The sequence below is a fragment of the Falco peregrinus genome, chromosome 10, assembly GCF_023634155.1.
Source record: "Falco peregrinus isolate bFalPer1 chromosome 10, bFalPer1.pri, whole genome shotgun sequence".
Taxonomy (NCBI): domain Eukaryota; kingdom Metazoa; phylum Chordata; class Aves; order Falconiformes; family Falconidae; genus Falco; species Falco peregrinus.
The window spans coordinates 23,672,726-23,697,004 of NC_073730.1; the positions used below are offsets into that span (position 1 = coordinate 23,672,726).

At 56.9% G+C, this 24,279-nt stretch overlaps 1 protein-coding gene across 4 annotated transcripts in view; it reads right to left on the bottom strand.

The window, feature by feature from the left end:
* The window catches only part of ERI3 (ERI1 exoribonuclease family member 3), a 135,209-nt gene that overhangs the window by 2,461 nt on the left and 108,469 nt on the right, over positions 1-24,279 (bottom strand). The gene's annotated exons all lie outside the window — the stretch shown is intronic.

Here is a 24,279-nt window from a genome sequence, read left to right on the forward strand (position 1 = left end):
ATATTTCATGTTGAAAATTGGCTTGTAAATCCATGTTTTGATCTATGAGGGCCGTCTCCTTAAGAAAAAGCAAGAGTAAATGTGTAATTTCTCCCTTGACAGCACACGGCGCAGAGGCGATCCTTCTTCCCGCTCCCCTCCGTTTCGGGACAGCTCCACTCGTTCCGATTACCACTCTTTCTTCCTCGCCCCACGCCTTGATGTCTCCATTTCATTACCGCCCGCCCATTTATCAAGCTGTTACCGTAAGGGTGACTTTGCCCACTTGCGTGTGGCAGCGGGGCCCGGCTGACACGGGGAGAGGGTGCCCCGGGAGGGGGTGGCGCAGGCAGGGCCCCCCTCTCCCTGCCGCCGCTGGATGGATGTTGTGGTGGAGGGAAGGCTGCATCATTACTGATGTGTAAATGATAAAGAAGCCTCCACATCCATCTCCCAACTGTAAATCCAGGGAGTGCTTTATAATCAAGCTACAGCGATAATAATGTGAAATTAGGTCTCTCTATCAACGGGAGGAGGCCTTTTAATCACGGCTTAAAGGGTGCAAACGCTGTTTATCATAATTGAACTGTATCCGGGCTAATTGTAGCCATATTTCACTGTCTAGGAGACAGCAGGCTGCCTGCTGACAGTGCTGCGTGCCGGATTGAGGGCCCTGTGCAGATGGGCAGCACTGCCCTGCTGCCAGGCGCCAGCCTGCAGGGACCGGGCTGCCCGGCCACCTTGCTGCTCCCGGCCACACCGGCAGCCCTGCCCAGCCCCGCGGTGCCTGGTGACCCGGTGGCATCCCCCATCGCCGGTCAGAGGCACTGGGGGCTTCCCCCCACGTGCAGCTCTCCGGGGGACTGGCCTGAGCTGCTGGGGCAGCTCCTGGCTGATGAAGGCAGTGGGAGAGGTGACGTCCCCATCAGAGCCATGTGCCTCCCAAGTGTCCCCCAGCCCCTCTCATGGCACCCCTTCCCCTCGCTGGTACCTCGCCGGCACCAATGGCTCCGGAAGGGCCCTGGAGATGACAGGTGTCCTGCCTGACCAAGCCACAGCACCAGCTCCCGCTGCCACTTGTTCCTGCTCAAGTGAGCCCCTAACCATCCTTAGGACCCCCTGCTCCACCCATCCCTCCCCCCAGCCAGCTGAGCCCCCAGGAAATCAGCACCGGACCTGCCCCTGGAGCCAGCTTCTGTTGGGACCTAACAGGGAAACAGGGGCTCGAAAACCGGGGAGACTGAGGCAGGGGGAGTGCAACTGCCAGTGGCTAAAACACTTGGCCCCCACCCCCAGCCAGCCCTGGCCTGATCTCCCCAAAAAGTAACAGCAAAACAAATCCTGGCCTCTGAGCTGTGTCAGGCGAGCAGCTTGGATTTGAAAGCACAGCCCCAGCCACTGCCCTTCGCCACTCCCAGGCATCCCGCTGCCCATCTCCCTGCCCACAGCATCACCCTGGGCCGCTGTGGGCTGCCAGGACTTGGCTATTGCTCCGTATTGGTGAAAGGGCAACTGTGCAGAGCCCTGGGGAGCGGCCAAACTGGCAGTGAGACCCCACAGCACCTCTTGGACCCCCAAGCTGATCCCCGGGGAGACCCTCTGGGACCACTGGCTGCTTTGTGAACCCCACCAGTCGTCTCCTCAAAGCCCTGATGTGCTCTTGCGCTGGATGCCAGCGCTGGGAGCTGCCCTGGGCTCTGGGCTGCCGCCCTGCAAAGCTGGTGGGACCCCCATGGGTTGGTGCCACCCACATGCCCATGCCGGCAACATGTCCTTGCCACCCCAAATGATGCCACGGCCCCCTGGCAGCAGGAGCCCCAAGCTTGTCATAAGTCATTTAGTGAGACTCATTCCAAATCAGTGCTAAGGTAAACACGCTTATTATAATTATCCATGTAAAAAAAAATCAACAACAGCAGAACAACTTTCTAATATGCAATTACAGCCATCTATTGATTTTACAATGTAATCCGCTCCGATTGATTTAATAACACAATTATAGGCTGGCTCTCGGGATATTAGAGTGGGAGATTTTCATAAACTCCAAAGCAAAAAACTAAGCGGCTTTTAAAACAACACAGTCAGATGGCTGTTTGGGGAATTATTAGCAATATGAAATCCTCTAAATCTGGCCATCGTTACCTTGTGAAAGGAATTTCTATTACAAAAATGGCAATTGACAGCCTAAGAGAGTGCAAACGGGATTGCTTTGCTGCTCGTTCGGTGCTTAATCCATTGCAAAGGTGACCACGGGGCAGGGGACGAGTGGGGTCCGAGGCAGGTGGTGCCAGCAGCCCCGCTAACCCTGCGCCCCCAGCTCGGCTCTCCCCAGGGGGGCACGCACCTGTGGCAGGGCTGTCCCAGCACCCAGGGTGGCACCCACCAGCCCCGTCCCAGCAGGGTGACACTGCCTGGGACTGTGGTGGCTTGGCAGGGTGTGGAGCCCCCCCCACGATCCCTACCCCAACGCACCCAGCACACCCCGGTCCCAGGCACCTCCAGGGTCGTCGGGGTGCCCACCCATGTCCCCAGGCGGGGGGCCGGGGTGAAGGTGGCCCTGTGCCGCTGGCAGCATGGCTCTGCGGGTGTGCACAGGCACGTGCACGCCCGCGCGCCCCCGCTCTCCTCGTGCTCGCTCCCTCAATGTATTCCCGACTTTATGGGCACATTTTTCTTGTCAAGCTGACAGGGTTGCTAAGTGGATTTCTCCCTGATATGCGGACGGATTATCACATTACTCCAATGTCCTACACAAACATATTACTTTATATTCAATAGCCCTAATGAATATAAACTGCTTTTTCTTTTTTGGGGGTGGGGGGTAATCTATAGATTTTTAATGAGGGCACTATTAACTCCCTCCTCTTTAAAACAGACTTAGGTGCAGCCTCTGAGTAGAAAATCAATGGTGTTATTGTAGGAATATTGTATATTGATATTGTAATAATAAGATGCAATTGATTTAGGGGTGTTGTGCGGTGTGTGTGAAAGGGGTCAGCCTGGGGTTATCCTGCCTCCTGCAAGCGAGCGGCGGCTCTGCCCTGCCTCCTGCCCCACGCCGTGTCCTGCTGCTTCCCAGCATTGCCCCACAGGGTCGAGCTCGCCCCGAGGCGCTGGGTCCCGGCTGCTTCCAGGACCCTCCGTGGCCAGAGTGCCAGTACGCGGGGTGATGTGCCACTCTGAGCTCCTCTCGCCTGGCTGGCTTAGCCCCGCCACGTTGTAAGCCCCCTACCCAGAGTTTTAGCGTTACCCACGGCAGCACCGCACCGCCTCGACACCCGCACCCAGCCCTCTCCACGCCTTGCCAAGCTCTCGCTGCAGTGACAGCCAAGGACAGCCACATGCGCACACGCGTGGGACAGCGGCAGTCCTCTTTTAATGAGGGCTGGAGTTTGCCGCTGTTCAGCATCGCTGGCTGCCCTGGTCCCTGGAGGGGGACGGCCATTCCCACCACGCTCCAACCTCTGAGCCCAGGGTGCTGGGCTGACTGTGGGCACGCTCCCTCCCTCCGGCCACCACACAGCCGCACCGCTGCGAGCCCAGGACGGGCGCAAAGGACTTCGTCAGCAGGCGGCTGGCCCGCAGCCCAGGCACGATGCGGCGGTGCCACGGGAGCGGGCTGCCAGGAGCGGCGATGCTGCCTGGCAGAAGCGTGTGCCCTCTGCACGCACCCAGGCACGGGGGAGTCGGGAAGGGGCCGTGTCCCTGCACACGCTGCCCCGTCAGCATCCTCCCACCTCCCCACCGGAGCAGACCACCCGGGCAGCACCACCGCCGCTGCCGTGCGCTGGGCTGAGACGCTGGCGGTGTGCGGAGCGAGGTTTTCAATCCTGGTGGCTGCCCAGGCGGGCGGTGGGTGGCTGGGGGAGCGCAGGGCCCCCCCAAATGTGCTCATTTGGCGGCAGCCCCGCCGCACCTGTGCTACGCCCGGGAAGACGGATCACCCCCGGCCCGAGCTGAGCAGGTCCATATTTAAACTGTCCCCATGCTTTATGGGCTGTACAAGAACTGATGCTCGGGCGACGAGGGGCCATTTGTCAATGTTCTAATGGCAGATTACTGTTAATGAATAATATCACTGCTGCCTTTGTATAACAGCTCCCTGCAAAGCGGGAACAGGGCCACCCGGCCACCGCCGCCCTTCGTCTCCCTGCTCCAACCCTGGGTGACAGCAGGTGGCCTTGTGACCGGCAGGAGCTGCACAGTCCCCACGCAGCCTGGCCCTGCTGCTGACATCCCCGGCAGTCACAAAGGGGAGCGCCGGGTGCTGTGTCCCCGCAGTGGGCTGTGCTGCTCCCCATGAGCAGGCATGTCCCCAGGAGGGCACAGCCACCGGGGGCAAGAGTGACAGTGTTTGCCCGGCATGCAGAGCCAGCCTCTCACCCTGTCCATGCTGGAGCCAGCAGGGAGCTGCGTCTGGTCCGCATCATCCCCACCACAACATGCCAGGCGAGGTGGGGGCACCAGGGTGCTTGGCCACAGCTGTGACAAGATGTGGCAGAGCACAGAGCTCCCAGCCTGAAGGGATCCTTGGGGACACTGGGGATGGTCCTGCCAGGCTGCTCCCAAATGAATGACTTCATAATCCTGCGTGTGGGGCGAGGGGCTCTGCGTGACCCACACAGCCAGCAGGTATATTAGGTGGAGCTGACAGCGACGCGCAGAATATTAAGAATAACTTACCTCATTATCTGCAATTACGTTACTGCCACACACCTCATTTCTTCACGAAGAAAAGAAAATTAGTTTTATATTGACTTCATCCCAGTGCCTCCCCTGCCTGCCCCACCACAGAGTGCCCACACGGGCTCTAAAGAGGGTTTGGACGCAATTAATACTCGTCCTCCCCCAACCTGTTGCTGTCCCTGTCCTGGGGGGACAGGATGCTCGTCCCACCCCCTGCACACCAGGGTCAGTGACGACTCCAAAGCCAGCTCACCCTAGCAGGGATGCTGGAGCAGGGAGGGCCCGTCTTTGGCAGCTCCCAGGTCGGCAGGGAGGTGACACCGCCAGGCGTCCCTGGGAAGCAGCCGGCCAGACGAGCAGCAGTGGAGGTGACCCATCCCGGTGTTCAACTTGATGCCCCAGGCACCTGCTTCCTCCAGCCTGGGCTGGCCACTGTCACCCCGTGGGTGATGGGATGCTTCCTCCCGTCCTCCACGCTGGGGATTGCTCTTCCCATCATGCGCCTGCTGTGCTGGCCCCCTCCCAGGGCAGGCAGAGAGAGCTGGGTGGCTGGGTCACAGCACTGCAAGACACTCGGCTGCTGAGACACCCACTGGCCCCACAGCTGCTGCATGGCCTGGCACAGGCGATGCTGTGCAGGGGGACCCCAGCATTTGGGGCGTCCCAGCTGGACAGGATGGGCAGCTGGGGCTGAGCTCCCTCGCAACACCCCCAAGAGCTCCTGGAGCCCATGAGGCCAAAGGGCACTGACACTGCTGGGGCCAAGGGTGGCACCGGGTGCGCCAAGCCCTCCATTTGTCCTCCAGCCCCTGTGATTGTCCCTGCACACCCAGTATCCTCGCAGGCCCGCAGGCATCCCCAGGCAAACAAAGCCAGCACTGCCATTGCCCCGCTCCCAGCTGCAGCCGCTCACCGGCCGGGAGGGAAGGGGAGTGGTGTGAGTGGCAATACAGGGAAAAAAGCCAATTTCATCTTTATTAGAAGGAGATTTCTCTTTTAGTAATAAGCACACTTCAAATAATTAGCGTGTTTTACGTAATAATGAAATTATGGAAATGCAGGCCACTTATTCAAACAAGTCACCATTACCATATTTTTAAATATTAGACTTAATTAGAGTTTATCACTTCAGAGAAGTACGAGGAGTGGAGATTTTTTTTCCTTTACAAAAAAAATCCTCATAAAGTGTTTATTAAGAGCGGGTAAGAAGGGGATAATGATCTGTTTGGAAATTAAGGCAATCAAACATTTAATGCTCTGCACTCCTGTAGGCAAAAGCATTCAAATGAGTCAATTATACATCCATTATCCAGGCACGATTAAACAAGGCAGGACGGGGAATTTGTCCTCAGCATCATGCGATTGTCGCGAGGACTTATGTCCACTTAAAGGCAGCTAATAAAACACTAAACTTGGGGAAGAAGAGGAAGGGAGGACTGAGAAAAGGGAAGACAGGAGAAGACGCGGCGGGTCAGTGGGACCGCAGAGGGGCAAGGGTGGGAGGTGGGTAAGGAGGGAGCTGTGTCTGCATCCCAGCCCTTCATAAATCAAAGTAATTAAGTTAACATGAAAATCAACTTCACCATCCCGTTAAATTACAGCATTTGCATATTAGGACTCAAATGAAGTAGGTAGCGGACGAGGGGGCTGGGAGGGGAGCAGGGAGTGGGGGGGGTGGGGGTAGGGGAGAAGAGTGGGGGGGACCATGCACCAAAAAGGGAAACATTTATTACAGTGAATAACTAATTTCAGAATTTATAGCGCTGGATTTTTGTTCCCGTGCCATTTATATTACAGAAGGAAATTAAGGGGCGGGCAGGAGGCTGGCTGGACATCTTTCTGCGTTATTGCTTGTCTGCCATTTGCAAATCATTATTAATTGTGGCCCGTGTCGCTGGTGCAGCAGGGCAGGGTGCCTGGACAGCCGGAGCAGACACACATATCTCTTCATCAGGACCCCAGCCGCTAGCCCTGGAGAGCCAATTACCCCTCCCTGATTGGTATCAGATAAGGAGGGAATTTTTACAAATTAGGGAATAAATAGAATTTCCACACGTGGAGCAGGGAGGGCTTGAGAGGCAGTAATGAAAAACGATACATCACCATCAGCCAGACAACCCTATTCATACGCCGATGCATTACACTCACTACTCATAATCCTGCCGAGTGACAGACAGCCGCTGAACCAGCCAAGCCGGAGGGGAGCGCATCCCGCTGGCCAGCCCACTCGGCAGCACCAGCACCCCATGGCAGTCACGGAGGTTCCTGTGCCACCGGCCCGTGGCGCAGCCTCTGCTGCACACCTCCTGCCTGGCACTGCTGCACACCTCCTGCCTGGCACTGCCAGCCGGGCGGGCAGCGGGGACAGACCTGGCAGCGGTGACACTGTGCCGGAGCCGTCCCTGCTCTGCTGCCCGCAGGAGCCCAGCAGGACAAGCCTCCAAACTTGGCCTCAAGTTAAAGCTGGCACCCAGCTGCACCCAAGCCTCTCACCCGACTCCCACATCCCTGCAGGTAAAGCGTGTCTTCCCCGAAATTATCCAGCCCAACCCGTGCCCTCAAGAAGACTGCTCTGTTGGCGGCTCCTGGCAGTATCCTGCTATTACAAGATCCCTACCTAATTTCTGGTAAGGATTTACTTTCTCGTACTACTCGGCCCCCACATCAGCCCCGCTGCTCAGCCAGCCCTGGGTGCCATTAGCAGGGTCCCTGTGTCACCCTGTGAGCGGTGCTATGGCTTGAGGACCGGGGAGGCAGCGCTGGCTCCAACCAGCCACAGGAGCAAAGGATGCGCTCCTGCGTGGCTCCAGTCCACCGCCAACGCGATCGGGCTGGGGCACCTCCATCCCCCTGAGCCTGCCACCGAGACAGCCCCAACGCCAGCCCTCGCCCGGGCAGAGCCCAGAGCTGCCAGCCAGCTCTGTCCCCGAGCCGGGGCATCTGCTTTCCAACCCCAGCAGCTCCCGGCGGCAGCACAGTCCTTTGCCCTGGGATGTGATGGAGCTGGATGGCCCCAGGTACGCAGCTTGCACCCAGCTAACGGGGGCCTGGCACGTGGCCGGCCTCAGAAAGAACAAATCCTGGAAGTGTGGGGACCCTACTGACATTCCGGAACCCAGTTTGCGCCGTACTCCCCAGCGTTGGAGCCGCGCGCCTCTGTGCCCGTAATTAGCTCTCCCTTATGACAAGCACGTCACTGAACAAAATGCTCGGCAGGAGATCAATCTCGCCTGTAAGTCACGCAGCCTTTAATTTATTCAGCATACAATGTCGCTCCACCGCTGGCTTCCTGTAATTTATACCGTACACTGTCGTGTATTATTTAACTCGTCCGAGTGTTTTACAGCTCGCCTGAAAGTCGCCGTGCAAAATAAAGTCACGGTGGGGCACTGGCGAGGTGCAGGCAGGATGCAAGCTGCACCCTTGTCCCAGGGCTGGTGGGGGACTCCCAGCCTGGCTCAGAGACAAGGTGATGGTGACAAGTTCTTGTAGAAGTTGGCGGCTCAGGACCCCCCCTCCAGGGCTCTGTGGGTGGGAATGGGAAGTAGGTCCCCACAGGAGCCCAGTAAACCACAGTCTCCAGTGCTGGTGCTTCCTTAGAGGTGGAAAGGATGGCAGCAGGGGCAGAGGGTAGCAGGACTCCTACCTGCTGGGGCTGGGGTGCCTGGGGAGACCCAGCTGGACTCAGGGATGGGACAGAGCAGAGATGCTCTCCGCACTCCTCCTCCCGTCTGTGCTGGATGCCAGGGATGGCCAAGCTAGTGCCTGCGCCTCTCTGCAACATGGACGGAGGGTCCCTGCCCACAGGCGCTGCTCAAACACAGCCAGAGCTGCCAGAGCAAAGTGCGGTGAGGGAGGAGGCTGGGAGCCCCACGGCGCTCGGCAGATGCAATGGCCTCGTCTCCTGGCCTGGCCTGGGCAGGCTGCAGGGCTGCGGGCAGCTGCCAGAAGGGGATGGCGCAGGCAGGGAGCTGAGCGAGCAGCAGCACTGCCAACGTGTCCAGCCCCACCAGTACCAGAGCAAGGGAGAAGCCCAGGACATCGGTGGAAGCCAGAATGCTGCTGCAGCAATATTGCCCAGCCCATGGACCATCCCCACGGTGGCTCTGCCTTTCCCTGCCTGCACAGCCAGGACTGTCGCTGCCACTGGAGCAGATCCCAGGCAGCGCTGGCGGGAGCAGGCAGCCCGGCCAGGGCAGTGGGGCTTCATCCCACAGGCAGGGCACCGGGGGCTGCCCCGTCGCCCCTTCTCCTGCTGCACACCCCAGAGCGGGCAGCGGGCAGGCAGCGGGCAGCGGGCAGGCAGCGGGCAGTGGGATGGCTCCTTCTGGCCTCTCTGCAGGACACACAGCGGCAGCAGCCAGGCCCTGAGAGCAGGAGGGAGGTCCTACCCCAAAACTGGGGTAAGGACTGTGGCTAGATGGGGCTGAGGGCCAGCTGTTAGCTGGTGCAGCCGCTCTGAGCAGCTCACCTAGAGCATGCTTTTGGCCATGCAGCTGGATGGAAACAGTCAGTGATGTAGAACTGGATATCCTCCGCAGGGAAGGTTAAAACCTCTGTTCAGTGTAAAGTTGCCATATCTAAGCACTTATGATCAAGATATTTATGGCTAGTTTATTCCAGGCTGTTAAAGGCAGCAGTAGTTATCCACAGATAAAGGGAATTCGGCTCCCCTGATGACTTTTCTCGCTGCGGTGAAGGCATGCCTGGCCAGAGTTGGGCTGCTTGTGGTGTAGTAACACACCTGACGGTCCCTGCCAGAGCCAGTGCCAGGGCTGGGCATGCAGATGCTTGGCAGGGTCTGTGGCTCTGGTTCTGCTGTGTGGGAGCTGCGGGAACAGATGTGGAAGATGCTGTCTTCCTGCCCTTGACTGATGCTGCTGGGGGCCAGAAGGTCCCCAGGCTGCAGAGAGCAATTTGGTCTGCCTTTCTGCCTGTCCCCAGCACTGGTACGGGTGTCCCTGCCTCCCATATCCCCTCTGCACGCTGCTGTGCCTCTGCCATGCCCTGCTCTGAAGGAGGATTTCTTTAGGGCAGTAGAAGGCCAAACTGCCCTGGGGTTTTGCAGGGCATTTCAAGTCCTGTGAGCCCCGCACCACTGGCCCGGCTATTGGCTTCACTCCACGTCCAGCTCCTGACACCCAGTCCCACCACTGAGATTGGGACCCTAATTAGGGAGAAATTTCAAGGGAGAAATGAGAGAGTTTATAAAGCCGAGTTTCTCCTGCCTGTGAATGACACGAGATGTCAGAGAAAGGAAATAAAAGGCAAGGATGCAATTCCAGTGCCACCGAGAGTGTGTGGCGAGTCCTAATGGAAAGTTCTCCTGCTCTTTAAAGCTTGGTCAGATGGCCTAGTTATTGCTTTAAAAGGACCCAGAATCAAACCACGGTGTCGCACTCGAAGCCTTCAAATAAAGCGAGCTGTGTTTCTGCAGGTCCAGCAAGGCAGAGGCAGGCGATTACACAGAGAAGGGCAGGTCTCTTTATCTTGGAGGGAGACCTACCTATTTTTAAACATTAGCTCCAAATCAGCAGCTCACCTCTTTGTCTCATACAAACCCTCTCTCGTCTTCTGGAGGAGAGATCAAACGCCAGCCCTGCTGCCATTGTTTCTCTCCCAGCGAGATGGATGCGGGACTGTAATCTTCCCACAAAGCCGCATGCTTCAAAGGTATCAAAAGTGCTTATTAAAAGTCCTAGGAAACTAATTTAATAACATCCCAAAGGGCTGGAAAAACCAGCACCAGCAGCTCAAAATACAACCTGGTGAGGGAGATGGGCCCCCATTCAACACAACCCCGTCCATGGGCGGCTGCCCACGGGGCTGGGGTGCTCCAGCACAGCACAGCACCACCCTGGTGCTGCCCGCACTCCTGCCAGGGATGCAGCCAGGCAAGCAGGAGCATGGAGGACCCTGCCCTGATGCCACACTGCCAGTGCAGCTCGTGTGGGACCAAGGGCTTTGCTGGGCCAGAGGCATCCTCACATGGTGGGGACAGAGTCTGTCTACCCACCCCGGCTCCACAGCTCGGCAACCCTTGCCAAGCTGAAGAGCCTGCACTGTCCCAGAGGCAGGGTTTCAGGCTTGCCTCTGAAACACAAAAAGCACCGGGTGGCCTTTGCTGGCCATCTTGGCAGCTGCTGGAGCAGTGGCTTTGTGCAATGCTCTCCCAGACTGCCAGGCTGGAGGGACATGAAGCAGACGCATGACGGGCCTGTACATGGTGCAGACAGACCTGCAGAGCCACGACAGAGAGACCGGTGTGCTGTGTGAGAAGGACCTGCACACCGCCTGCGGGGATGGGCTGCTACACGTGCCTTCCCACTAACGCATACGTGCAGCAGGCATGTGCTCCCAGCCGCAGCGGCGTGAGGGCTGTGCTCCCTTCCATCTCCCAGAGCCGGTCCCTGCTCCCGGCCGATGCCAGGCAATGCACAGCACCCTGGGGCTGCATCCCATCTGAACGGTGCAGGCTCCCGTGGAAAGGGGCAGGGGATTGAAATTAACGCTCCAGCCTCCGTCTCGTCCTGCCCATTAGCGGGGCTGTTTTACTCCGGATCATTAAATATGTATATCTTATTACACGCCTTGTTACAGTATTGAGCTCTATTGACTGATAATAAATTCCAAGCATCATCCTGGTCATAAATTTATCTGGAGATGATGAAGACTCAATAATCTAGTCATGCAGATAATATGATAGGGCCTTAAAAAAGATCATTACATTATATGCCAAAATTAAAAGTGAAATACACTTTATTAACACTGTTTCCACACTTGGGGCCATTACTTGTTATATCCCCTCCTGCCCTCCCACCCGCCTGCACACCGTCCCTCGGGTGAGCCAGGGAAGGCGAGATGAGGCAGAGCTGCTTGGCAGAAACCTGGCAGAGGGGTACGGGGGGGTGGCTCACACCAGGACTTCCCAGATCGATCCCAAGGATGCAGGGCCCTGCCTGATACAGCACTGCCACCCTGCCCACTGGGCAATGGCCTCTGAGCATCTCCGGCCGTTTCAGCAAACTCCTGTGCCTGGTGCCGCTGGCTGCCTGCAGGCAGCCCTCAGCAGGCCCTGGCTGTAGCCATCAGGACGAAGGGCAGCCACGTCCCCAGCCTCCAGAAGGCAAAAGCCACCTCCTGCAGCTTCAGGTCTCCTGAGAAAGCTGCCCACCCATCGGGGTTAACCCAACAGCTCCCACCTGACAGCAGCTCTCCCCCAGGTTCCAGCGAGCTGCAGCGCCAGGACAGGGATCCTCGCTCGTGCCCAGCCGCGCTGTGGTGTGGCACAGACGGCTGGGGAGCAGAAATGGGGATGTGGGTGCAACGGGCACCCCCTGTGAGAGAGGAGGGCTCCTGGCAGGCTCCCAGGGCCCTGCTGCCAGTCTCACCCAGCTGCCTTTTGGCGGGACGGTGAGGGTTGGGCAGCTCCTGGCCACCCTTGGGGACTGTGGCTCGGCCCCCTCCTCCCACGGCCCTCCGAGGCCTTTCCTCTCCCTCAATAACAAGGTCACAGCCATTTAAACTCCTCTGATGAGGGCAGGTGGCTCGTGCCCCTCCTGCCTGGCGGGGCCGGCCTGGCCGCACTCCCGCCTGCGGATCAATGGCACACAGCGAGTTTAAAGCGGCCCCCCCGGCCCCCCTTCCCTCCGCCACCTTGCTCTCCAGACACGCAAGGTGACGAGCGCCGGGGGGCCCACGGATCGATGCCGCGACACGGATCGGCTGCTGGGAAAAACCAATCGCGGATCAGATGGAAACCGACTTCTCCTTGTATCTGCCTGGCTCTTGCCGGGATAGATTGGCTGGAGAAATCCGATGGCGAGAGGAGACAAAGGGGGAGGCGATGGGGAGAGGAGGAAAGGGCTGATAATGCTCCTGCTGCGGCCGCTCTAATCTGTGACAGCCCGAGGATTTGCTGAAAACCATTATCACATTGCTCTCCCTTCTCTTGTCCCTGATAAAGCCCCAGCTAATCTGTTTGTTGCAGGTATTGAACGAATGCATTTAGCGAAACAAGGGGTGTGTGTGTGTGTGTCTCCCCACCGGCACAGCAAATTTTTTTCCCCTGCACCTCTGGCCTCGCTGAGAGGCGAAGAGGGAGCAGGGAGGGCAGGGACGGTTTTGGGTGCGGGCTCACGACTAACGCAGGCTCTACCCCCCCGGGCCACGCCGTGGACAGAGATGCCGTGCCTGGCGCGGGGGCAACATCTCTGCCAACCACCCTTTGCAAGTTTTGAGGAGCTTTTCTGCAGGCGCTGCATTTCACCTTCATAATGCCACTCGTGGAGGGTGGCCGGCGAAGCTCTGTGGCCGGTGGGCGACGCCGGGAGGGCTGCTGCAGCCCACCGCACATCCAGCCGCACTCCCGTGGGGCTGCGCAGGGCCGGGGGCTCGGGGCGCTGTGCCGTGGGAATGGCTCCCGGACCCCCGTCTGCCGGAGCCCGCTCGGCTCATGCCTCCTGTCCTGGTGCTGACCTCAGCCCTCCCCTTGCCAAAGGCTCTTTCTCCAGGGAGGAGAGATAATTCAGTCGCTGTGAAAGCCCAGACCCGGGGCTCCCGCAGCCGCCTGTTACAAACAGTTCTAGTGGAACATTAATTATAGTAATTTAGCCGTGGAACACTAACTGCAGCCAGTGCAATAGCATTCAGTACATTAGTGGCTATAACCCACTCCTTAAAAAAGACATTTGGCTACTGACAGCTGATAAAATGAGTTGTGAAGCATAACCAAAGGGAAAAAAAAATAATAATCAGGAGCGGGCTGGGAGCGAGCCGTGGGGCAGGAGGGTGGGGGGCAACACCCCACGGGGTGCTGGGGAGCACGGGGGGTGCAGGCAGAGGGGCAGGGGGCCGCAGCAGGCACCCTCCTGCCCGCCACACGGCACACGGGCCGGCGGGCTCCCCGCGCCGCAGGCAGGGCTCGGCGAGGCGGGGGGCGCGGGGCCGTGTCTCAGCAGTATGTCAAACAGAAGGACATTTCCTTCTATCTCCCAGCCGCCGCCCCAGGGTACAATCCACCTACATTCAATCTTTACTCCACTACACATGTTTCCTTTCCAGCCTCGGATTATTTTTTATCATCAAATTACCGTGGCGATAAGATGGAGTAGATGTGATAGCGAGCAGAGCACCCGTCCTCCCCTCTCCCCCCACCGCTTCCCCGGCATCTCTCCTCCCTCCGCCACCCCCAGCCTCCTAGCTCTGAGCAGGCGGGGGGTTATCCAAATGTCAGGGGGTGAGGAGAGACCCCCCCAGCAGCTGGAGTTGCTGGCTGGGACCAAACAGTGGCTGACAGCGAGCGCCTGGGTGCAGGCAGGCAGCAGCTGCTGCACAGCTCGGGTGCCCACCAAGCTAGCCAAGGAAACTTGCGGGGTGCCCTGCCGCAGCACGGGACCCCGCCGGCAGCTGTGCCGTGACAGAGCCAGAGCTGAGCATCTGCCCCCCACAGCTCGGCTGCAGCACCCTGGGCCCCCACGGCACCCAGCGCCCCAGCCCGGTACCAGAGGTGAGACAGCCTGGTGACACCAGCGAGGCGGCAGGGACACGAGGAGCCCTGGCACAGGGGTGGCCAGGAAAAGCGCAGCCGTGCCGTTACTTTACAAGCCTGAGCAGTGCTGCGAGGCCCCTGCTGTGATGAATCCTCCCCATCTCCTTGTTTACTCCAGTCTGCAACAAATGAGTCCCTGCCTGTCCAGGGATAGCTCATCTGGAGGAATGCTCTTTCAGGCCTCTCCCTCTAATCCCTATTAATTTAAATAATGCTCGGCCACTCTTCTCAAACTATTTATTATTTATCAGGTTTGTTTATTTGTAGCTAACAGGTAGCGCTCAGCATGCATCCCCGGCACGGGGACAGGGGCCGTTCATCACACCGGCTCCCCTGCCATCTACCATCCGTCAATTACTCCTGCTTCCTTTAATTAGTAATGAGGACTAATATCTCTGCCTGGGATGGTGGCTGGAGCGGAACTTCCCTCCGGTGGCATCCGAGCAGCACAAGGGAAGGAATGAAAAATAAATACCTGCGCAAGGCTGCTGCTGCTGCTGCTCCCAGACAAGCAGGGGTGCTCGCCAGCCCCCACGCACCCCTTCCCAGGGAGGGTCTGGTCCCTGGCAGCTCCCCAAGTGTTCGCTGTACACCAGAGGCTCCTATCCAGCAGGGCAGGGGAGGTGATGCCAGCCAGGTCCTGATCCACGGGTGCCCTTTCCTGCATGGCAGGGCCATCCCAAACCACCTGGGGAACCCCTGCCGAGCTCCAGCTGCTGAACTCCGCATGAATATCGGCAAGGGGAAGTGTAAATTAAATGCCCATTAGAGCCTCTGGCCTCACTTGGTGGTCCTGGGGAGCTTTGTATCAGAACATGCCATCCAGAGACAGCCTAATAGCGAAGGCAGCACATGATATAAATGAAGCCCCTTTGATTTATTGACTGGGAGAAGTTTTTACACGGTAGCCCATTAAGACGGACGGCTCTGTTTACAGCCAGGCCATCTAGCTATAGGGACCCTGAACTGGATGGTGTGTTTTGCTATTGCTCTTCAGGCAGACATCTCATTAAGGGGAACAGCATATGGAGCTCTCTGGATCTATACTTCATGAGTCCTGAGGGAGGCCTTTACCATTTTTAATAAGCGGGCAAGGTTAGCAAACCTGCAACGCGGTGACCTCCCCTCCCCGTGCGATGGATCTCCCTGAAACGCAGAGAGCTGGACTCACCGGGTGCGTATGGGACTCCATAAATCACCTCCCTGCTGCCGGCCAGGGAAACCACCCGGGGAGGACAGCAAGGAGGGTCCAGACCAGGCAATGCTGCATCTCAAATGGGGCAGCAGCATGTGGCTCGGCTGAACATGCTGGGGACAGGCAGCCGGTGAGCAGCAGTGCGGAGCATGCCCCTGCCCACCATGCCATTGGGGTGACGCGCAGCACGTGGGTGGCTCAGCCAGCAAAGGTGCTTTAAGGAGAGAGCATTAACGCGATAGCCACAGTGCAGGAAACGAAACCCCCAGCTGGCTGGCGAGGGGGGATTATTCTGTATTCAGTAACACGGCTGTTTAGGAGAACAAATAATCTCTGGCAAAGACCTCCGGCTCTTCTCCGATCTGATAAAGCCGTGCAGCCTACAGGCAAGCTGGCCCCTGTGGGGGCTGCTGTGGATGGATGCAGTGGGTTGGGGCTGCCAGGGCTGGAGGAGGAGCGGGGAGGCAGGCATGTGGGGTGGGCTGATGAGGGATGGGGTGGACACGCTGCTAACAGGTCGCCCAGGACACCTTTCCAAAGCGAAATGGCTTATGCAAGGTTTGGTGCTCCTTCCCAGGCACCACTCACAACCCCAGGTACAGTAGCACAGCCAGCCTCAGGGCAGTGGGTAACATGCTTATGGGCAAAGCTCCCACCGTCTCCTCCTGGCCTGGGTGCACCCACCTGCTCCCCAACAACAGCAATCTCACTCTTGCCCATCAGCCAGCCTGCAAACACCCGTTTTTCACTCCTGTGGTACAAGCTAAGCACTATAACCATCACCATGCATTGGCATTTAACTTACACACCTAAAATTCACACCATAGAAAAACCTGCCAGAAAAGCAGGAGACCAAGAACATGATTGCATCCTTTTGAGAAGTCTGCCTGGCTCTGGCTGGGAAAGAGGGAAGGCAGAGAAGGACAAATGGACAGACACAGTGGCATATTTGGGTCTCTTTCCAGCAATTCTCTCACAAACACTCTGAGCATCTTTGAAATGAAATTTTGTAGGCGATTAGCTCACAATGTGAACTTAATTGCTTTTGGTATTTAAAAAAAACCATTAAACTAAATGGCCGAGATATTGAGGCTTAAGCAATGGCTGCTTCCAATGCACAGTAACTACCAGCCTCATTACTGGGACGCCAAATCCAGCGACGGAAGGCGCAGACCCATGCGACATGACCGGTGCAGCTCTAATGCTCCCTCCCAGCTCACAGCCCGTGGGCTAAAGGATCATCAACAGCAGTGACAGGATGGCTCACAGCAAGGCTGGCACAGAGCAGCAGCCCAACAGCACGCTGAGCTCCTAGCTCTCCAGAGCATCCTCGTTGGACCAGACAAGCCAGACCTGGGCATGTGGAAGCCAAGGGAGTAGCAGGCTCCTTTGGGTTGGCAAGAGGAGTGGCTGAAATAGGACAGTCCCACACTGCAGGACACACGAGTGCTGCTCCTCCAGGACGTTAGGATGACCTCTGCTGAGCTGTTTTGGCCCCAGTTCCTTGGGGGTCCCATGGCATTTGTGCTGCCTGCACTTATGGAGCGGTGGCTGCACAGCCCCCGTGAGTGACTATTAAGTGATGCAGCTCAGTTGGTACCACCCATCCCCAAGTCAGACCCAAAGCTGGTACTCCGCACCTCTTCATGCCAGCGGCACGCAAAGGAGCCCTCCTCTGCCACAGAGCCGGCAGCGCTGCCCTGCTTTGCATTGAGTGCTGCGATACAATAGAGTGGCCAACGGTAGTGCTTTCACCTTACTTTACTTGTTTGTTTAAATTATTTACACTCCTCAGATGCAAGATTGCTCTCCAAAAGGAGCATCCTTTTGGCTGCTGCAGCAGCTTTAAAATGACTTGCATCCATCACTCAATCGCTTTCAGGTCAAACACACGCTCCCAACTTAATGACCACATTTCCGCAGCAACAAATCTGTCACTGCTGTTTGTTTAAAGCCAACAATCTGTAGGAGCACTGTGTGCAAGGATTGAATTAACTCAGCATCTGAATGACTGCGGTGCCAGATCATTCAAATTGCACCTTTCCTAAGATCTTCCAGCAATGTTAATTAATGTTCCTTGGGTGATGTGCAACATGCTGCAGTGCACAAGGCTGCTGGAGAGAGCAAAGCCCAGTCCCTGTGGGCCTGGGGCCACGGGAGATGGCTTGCTTGCTGCCCCAGCTCCAGAAGCACCTGGTGGGGTGTGTGCTGGGGAAAAAGAGGGGCTGGTTGCTCCCCCTTGCTTTGACACAACCTACCTTGATTTTCCCAAAAGCTTAGTGATTCAGCTGAGATATTACATGCTGAATGTCTGACTCAAGTTGAATTTTTTTCCCAGGAAATTCCAGCCTGAACCATTAATACATTACCATCAACAAGAATTAAAAATATGCTGCTACTTCCCTTAAATTCCAGCTACTTGTTGTTGCGGGGCAGGGGGTTTGTATATGTCCAGATGTTTTGGAACAAAGCCTTGAGGTCTGTTGGGAATGCAATTCTGTGATTCCCATCAGAATCTTGCCAACTTTGGGCAAAGCCAGCCCTGCCTGTGGCCCTGAGCGGCCACACATGGGCTGACACCCAGCCCTCGGCCAGCTCCCTGCTCCCAGCTGCTGCAACCCACCTGGCACCTACTCCAGGCACCTGCGTGGGGAGTGGGGACCCAGCTCCAGGTGCTCCATGACTTCCTCAGGAAGTGCGAGGGAGGAAACTGCCTCCGAAACACTTGCACCGACAAGAGCTGGAGCTGGAGGCAGGCGAAGCAGGAATAAAACGTGATGGGGAGTTAGTGGGGCTGGTGGTGGTGGGAGTTGAGATGATACCAGAGAAATGGGGGAAGGGACTGGGACAAGGAAAAAAGGACAAAGAGCTGGGGAAGGGATGGGGAGGCAGATCGAGCATGGCAAGACATGCAGAGAAGGGAAGAGGGAGTGGGATTCAATCCAACACCAAACCACCTATGTCTCCTGCTGCCATTCGTGGCCTCTAGCTACTCCAGCCCTTGCTGACCAGCAAGTCCTTGGCCCAGAGTGCTCGTCCCAGGCCCCTGGCCATGGTCCTTGTTTGTCTGAGGCATTTACATCTCCATAGAGCAGAACTGGGGTCTGCTGGGGGGTCCTAACCTGGAGAGCTAGAGCCCTTCCCATCTCCCCTCAGACTGCTGCAGTTGATTGGGGCACTGCTCTGATCTCTACCTGCCACCGATTTCAATTCAGCTTCAGTTTTCTTCTTTGACCTTCTCTCCTCCAGACCCTGCTTGCAAACAGAACACAAATTCTCAAACGTGCCCTTCATTTCTCCTTGCAATATCCCAGCATGCCCCATTCCCAGGCTAGGGAAGGCAATGACCCATGCCTCTTTGAGCCTATACACACATACACAGGGACGGACACACTGCTGCTGCAGATACCCTCCCCAGAGCATGCTCACCCCAGCTCCAGCCTGGAGAAGGAAGCGATGATGCTCTGATGCCATCCAAACTACAAGAGGAAAGCACGATAAAGGGACTTCCAGATGGTTTCCTCCAGGACAGCTGCCTTTTTTCTAGGAGCTTGTGGGTCCAAGGGGCACTCGGGAGTGCTCCTGACTGTGCCTGGGTCTCAGCTGCCACGTTTGCATGCAGCACTCATCCCAATGGTTCTGCCTGGCTGAAAACTGGTCTCTCTGTGCTGATCCCCAGTCCTGTGTGGGCTGGGATGCTCCAAAGGCAAGCGGAAGGAGATGAGCTGACCATGAGCTAGGGGAAGATCTCCCCTTGGCTGTGTCCCTCGGGCCACAGATCAGGGACAAGGTCCAGGAGCATACGCTTCCAGCTCCCTGATGCCCCTGATGCTCTATGCCATGACCTGGAAGGGAAGCCAGCCACTCAGAAGCAGTTAAAATCAGATTGCAGTGTGCTGGTGTAGACAAGCAATGAAGGAGAAGGTCCTAGATAGCACCTGGGAGACACCCCCTGCAGAGAGACACTGCCAGCACTGCAGAGAATGGGGAAGGAGCTGTCAGAGGGGTACAAGATGGGAAAGGCATCGCCCCTTAAGGCCCACCACTTCCTGGCACCCCAAAATGGGTGGGGAACCTCTGCCAAGGCTCCTTTCTCAAGAAAGCCTGGATGCCAGAATTTCAGCCCACCCGGGGCCCTTCTTTTCCTGGCAGCAATTCACTATGTAAAGAGGCTGGATATTTATAATTATGCTCAAAGTGGCCACTTTGAAAATCTATATGTCTCTAGGCTCCCTGTACATCATAATGTCAAGTCTGTGAATGGAGGCATCTATCAGAGGCCTCACATCACAGACCTCGTAGCTGTGATAAACACTCGGGAAATGCTCGCTGAACCCCATGTCCCACTGCTGCCTTCTGGGGAAGAGATTTGGTCTTTGGGGGGTGCCACCATGGGGACTCCTCCAGGAGGGATGCTACCGCGTGCTCGTCAGTCACTGATCAGGGATGGGGACGGCAGCAGGGTCTGGGTTCCTCTAGCCAGAGCCTTCCCTGCTGACCCTTGCTGTCCCTCCAGGTGGGACCATCCAAGCCATTACCCCGTTTCCATGCCATCAGCACACTGCAAAAAGGCAGCTTCCACCCCTTGGTATCTGGGAAAGCCCTGGCGCTGGGAGGATGGTGAGCTAAAGGGACAAGATATACCCCTCAAATGTCAGCTCTGCTCTTGGTTATCAAATCCCCATCCTTTGGCCTCATCAACCCCAGGGTGTCCTAAGCCTGACTGCGAAAGATTAGGCCTGTGACAGAGGTGGGGTGTCAGTCCCCATTCCCAGCAGGGAAACCCATGCAGGGAGCTGAAGCCTCTTCTCCAGTACAGCAAATGTCAGAGCTGGCCCTGAAGCCACGCACCAGCCCACTGCTCCATTGTGCTTACAGGGAGTTTCTATCACACCTCTCCCAGCGTGGGGACACAAAGCCCCAGCTTTGTGTCACCTCCTTGAGAAGTGGGGCAGGTGCCCTGCCGGCGAGATGCCCAAGGGAGATCAGGAATGCCATTCTCTGCCGACAGCATGGCAAGAGGATGCGTAGCCTTCACTAACGCTTTGCCCAGGCTGTTCTTAAAAATTTATTACTCTGTTGCAACATGAAAAATAAGACAGAGAAGTAATCATTAGTATAACTATAACTCCCCGTGCAATAGTCCCACTTGTAAATTGAGATTTATGATTGCAGCTGCCAATATTTTAGAGGCCAGTGCAGGCAGCAGTGGCAGTACAGCCCAGCTACACGCCGCCCCGCCGCAGTTACAGTTTATCACAATCTGCAGAGATTATTGCAATGAATAATACACAACAGGCTGGCAGTGAAGAACTATTCCCGATCAAACGCTTCTGTAAACAACTGAATAAATAATATTGCTCAGCCCCTCTTTAGAGCCCTCGGAGGCCCAAGGAAATCTCTCATTACTCAGCAGGAGAGGCAGTGCCAGGCTTGGAGATGCCACACGGGAGGGACACAGTGACTCTGGGCAGGCACTGGACATCCCAGGGACTGGCATTTGCCAAGCAGACAGCTCACCTTGCCATTGTTTTGGCAGAAAAGGAGGCTGAGACACTGAAAAGACACGCTTACGTGCTCCATGTGCAGCCAGGAACAACCTGCTTGGACAGACAGACAGACACAAGCCCAGACAGACAGATATTGCTGTCCTCTCTTCTGCATGGCAAAGCTTTTGCTCGCTTCTGATACTGAGTTGGCAGCAGGTAAAGAGCAGGTTGCCGGCCCCGGTCTGTGGCAGGGCTGGGGCGTTTGGGGCCGAGCCCACCGGCAGCAGGGCTCCACGTGCTCCCTGAAATGTCAGTAAGTAATGCAACATGATCGGGGTTGTGCGCCAGCAGCTGCAGAAATGGCATTTCTCACACAGCTCAAAAGGATAAAGTTCAGCTCCACGACGCCCCAGGTTCCGGTGCTGCTGCGAGCCCTGTCTCAGCTGCCGTGCCGTGCTGCCGTGGGCACCAGGTCTGCAGAGACCCCTGCCCAGAGGGTGAGCGGGGGGGACTCACCCCTTCCCCAGCACCCATCACGCAGAGGTGCTTTATTTACTCTCTGAATATCTATGCTCACAACACAGTCAGCAGAGGAGGAGGGACTTGAAAGGTGCTGAGGGAGGGTTATAACCTTCCTCAGCCTACAAACCAGCCCTGCAGCAGCTCTGACCCTTCAGAGCCATCACACCATGCTTTCTGTGGGGTGGTGCCTCTACCCAGACTCCCACAGGCAGGGAGCATCCCCTGGCACCTGCGTCCTGCGTGCTCCAGGACCAGCTCCCAGGGTTGTTCCCTGCTGCTCACAGGCTCTCCCCATGGCCGGGTCCTGGGGAAGGGCGAGAGAAGCAAAGCAGGAAAAGTTTGCATCCCTGTGTTGGCTGCAGCGCCTGTATGTGCAGCAATCAGCTCCAATTAATCCCCCCTCAGCTTGGCCCGCCCGCTTCATTACCTCCCCTTGATGAGAACCATCAGTGGGGCCTGTATGATTTTGCTAATTAGCCTCACTTCGTTTATCATTTCCATTTTCTCCCAGAGACGCTCGGCTTGCTGGGCGACAGCTTCATCTCCCGCTGAAACAATGCGGCCCCTTCTGTGCCTGTCTCACTTAGCGCTGTCACCACAGCCATTATGAAATTGGGGTTTCATTTACACACTAATTAAACATTACAGCTTGTTCACAATTACAACATGGGGATGAGGAGGTAACTAATTACTTAAGAAATGAGCTAACATTTATCTCTGATTCCTCCCCCCCCAGCCCACTGCCCTCCTCTCCAATCAAGATTAGAAATTGTTGTTCAACAGCAGTAGCCCAGCGGGCCCCTGCCTGCCTCCACATGTGCCGCATCCCCTTCGGGGGGCCGCACCGAGACCCCGGCCCCGGGACAATCCATCAACCCCTAATTGCAGCTGGGATGACGGGGGGGCTGTGGCGGCAGCGGTGGTGCATGGCGCTGTGCCAAACGGGCTGCATGGGGATGGGCTGTGATGCTAGGGATGCATCCGTCCCAGCTAGCCCTGCCCGCTGATCCGGCGTCCCCGGGACAGCCTGGCCAGGGTGGCAGCAGGGACCGAGGTGCTCCCTGGGCATCACAGCCCCCTGCATCTACTGGGCTCTTGCCCCTCAGGTTGATGCCTGGCTCTGCACAGAGGCCGTGGATGTCAGCACACCCTCCACATCCCTGCTGATGGGCAGCTCATCCTGAAAAGACATTTTCTTCAGGGAGGAATTAACATTTAAAACTGAGAACCATTAGAGTAAATAAAGCAGGCTGTCACTCGGATCAAAAGGCAACGCAAAGAGTGGGCGCTTGGGACACAAATGCGACTGGGGAGATGGGCCCTAGGGAGCAGGCAAGCAGGGAAAGGGGCAGGCGCCCCTTTGTTCATTGTCGGGGTGGGGTGGCTGCATGGGCAGGCTGTCACCCCCTGTTTGGCCTAGCAAGGCTGGGTGCTGCCGCTGAGCGAGCAACAGCCCCCTTGCACGGGCGGCACGGGGCTGCCATGTGCTGCTGCTGTGGCGAGCGGTGCAGGCTGCGGGCAGCGGGTGCAGGGCGCAGGCAGACTGCACCCAGCGCCACAGACAGGTCACAGCACAGGGCAGCAGAGAAGGGTGACAGGGACCAGGATGGGGGGATGCACGGTTGCCTGCAAGGCAGCAAGATGGCTGGTGGGAGAGGCTGGGGATGCTGCTGCGGTGCCTGGACACTCCCGCAGGCTCTGGGAAAACGCAGCGCTGCTGCAGGGCTTTTGAAACACAAGAGACTCCCCCCATAAACAGTCCTAAGCACTGGAAATGCTCTCAGAAAAAACACCTAGTTCAGCACCAGACAATTAAGGTTCTTTTGCAACTCTTAACCCGTGATTTTGAGACAAAGAATTTGGCCTTGGCATAATTTGAACTGCTAATTGCTTTCCTGATCCGCAGTCAGAGAACTGAGCTGAAGCTTGGGCACAAAAAAATCACCTTCCCTGTCTGGGAGAAAATTCAGAGCCGCTCTCCAGGGGGAAGGGGATGCTCTCTTCTTCTCTCCGAGGAGCTTAAAAAATAATGATCAGGAAACAGTTAAGCAAAAGGGGGGGTGAACTGGTGGTTTAAAAAAAAAAAAATCCCTCACACCACTTTATAATAATAGTAACAACTCATTCCCATAGTTTTTATCCTTCCTGTCTTTAGCCCACAAAAAAAAAAAAAAAAAAAAAAAAAAAAAAAAAAAAAAGAAACCCTGAGCTAAACTACTGACACTGGCTGGGAGCTTAGAACTGCCGCATCAAACAGAGCCCTTGAATCTCCTGAACATAATTGTGCTGCCCTCTAACCTCAACCTTCAATCAGTGCAGTGTAACTATCTCATTTTAGCCTACAGGACACACCCCTCTGCTAACTAGCAGCCATATTCTTCTCATTAGGAGACTGCTCTGGATGGGAGCGTGGAGGCAAAGCCGTTGTCTCTCTCTTTCTCTCCCTCTCTGCCTCTCTCGGCTGTTACATAGGTACTTCTGGCGGCGGGGAGCGCACTAGCAGAGGGCTTTGTGGGTGCTGGAGATGGCCCAGCTGCCAAGCTCTGAGCTCCCCCGGCACGCAAATAAAGCCAAATGGCTGGTTCATGGCTGGAAAGGTCCAGGATGGGAGAGGGGACCTGGCCCTGGTACCCCTGGCACCGGGCGGCTGGCCCTGGCGAGCTGCAGCTAATGGCTACAGTGGGCTTCCCAGCAAGGTGCTGCTGTGGTGCAGGGCAAGGGGCTGGGGGTCCTGCCCAGCGCCGGCTCACCCCACGCACAGAGCCCCAGGGGAAGTGTCCTGGGGTGGCAGTGCCAGGGTACGGCTCCCCTGCCCATTGGGCAGGCTGAGGCGGTGGCGGGCAGGGAGGCATGCGTGC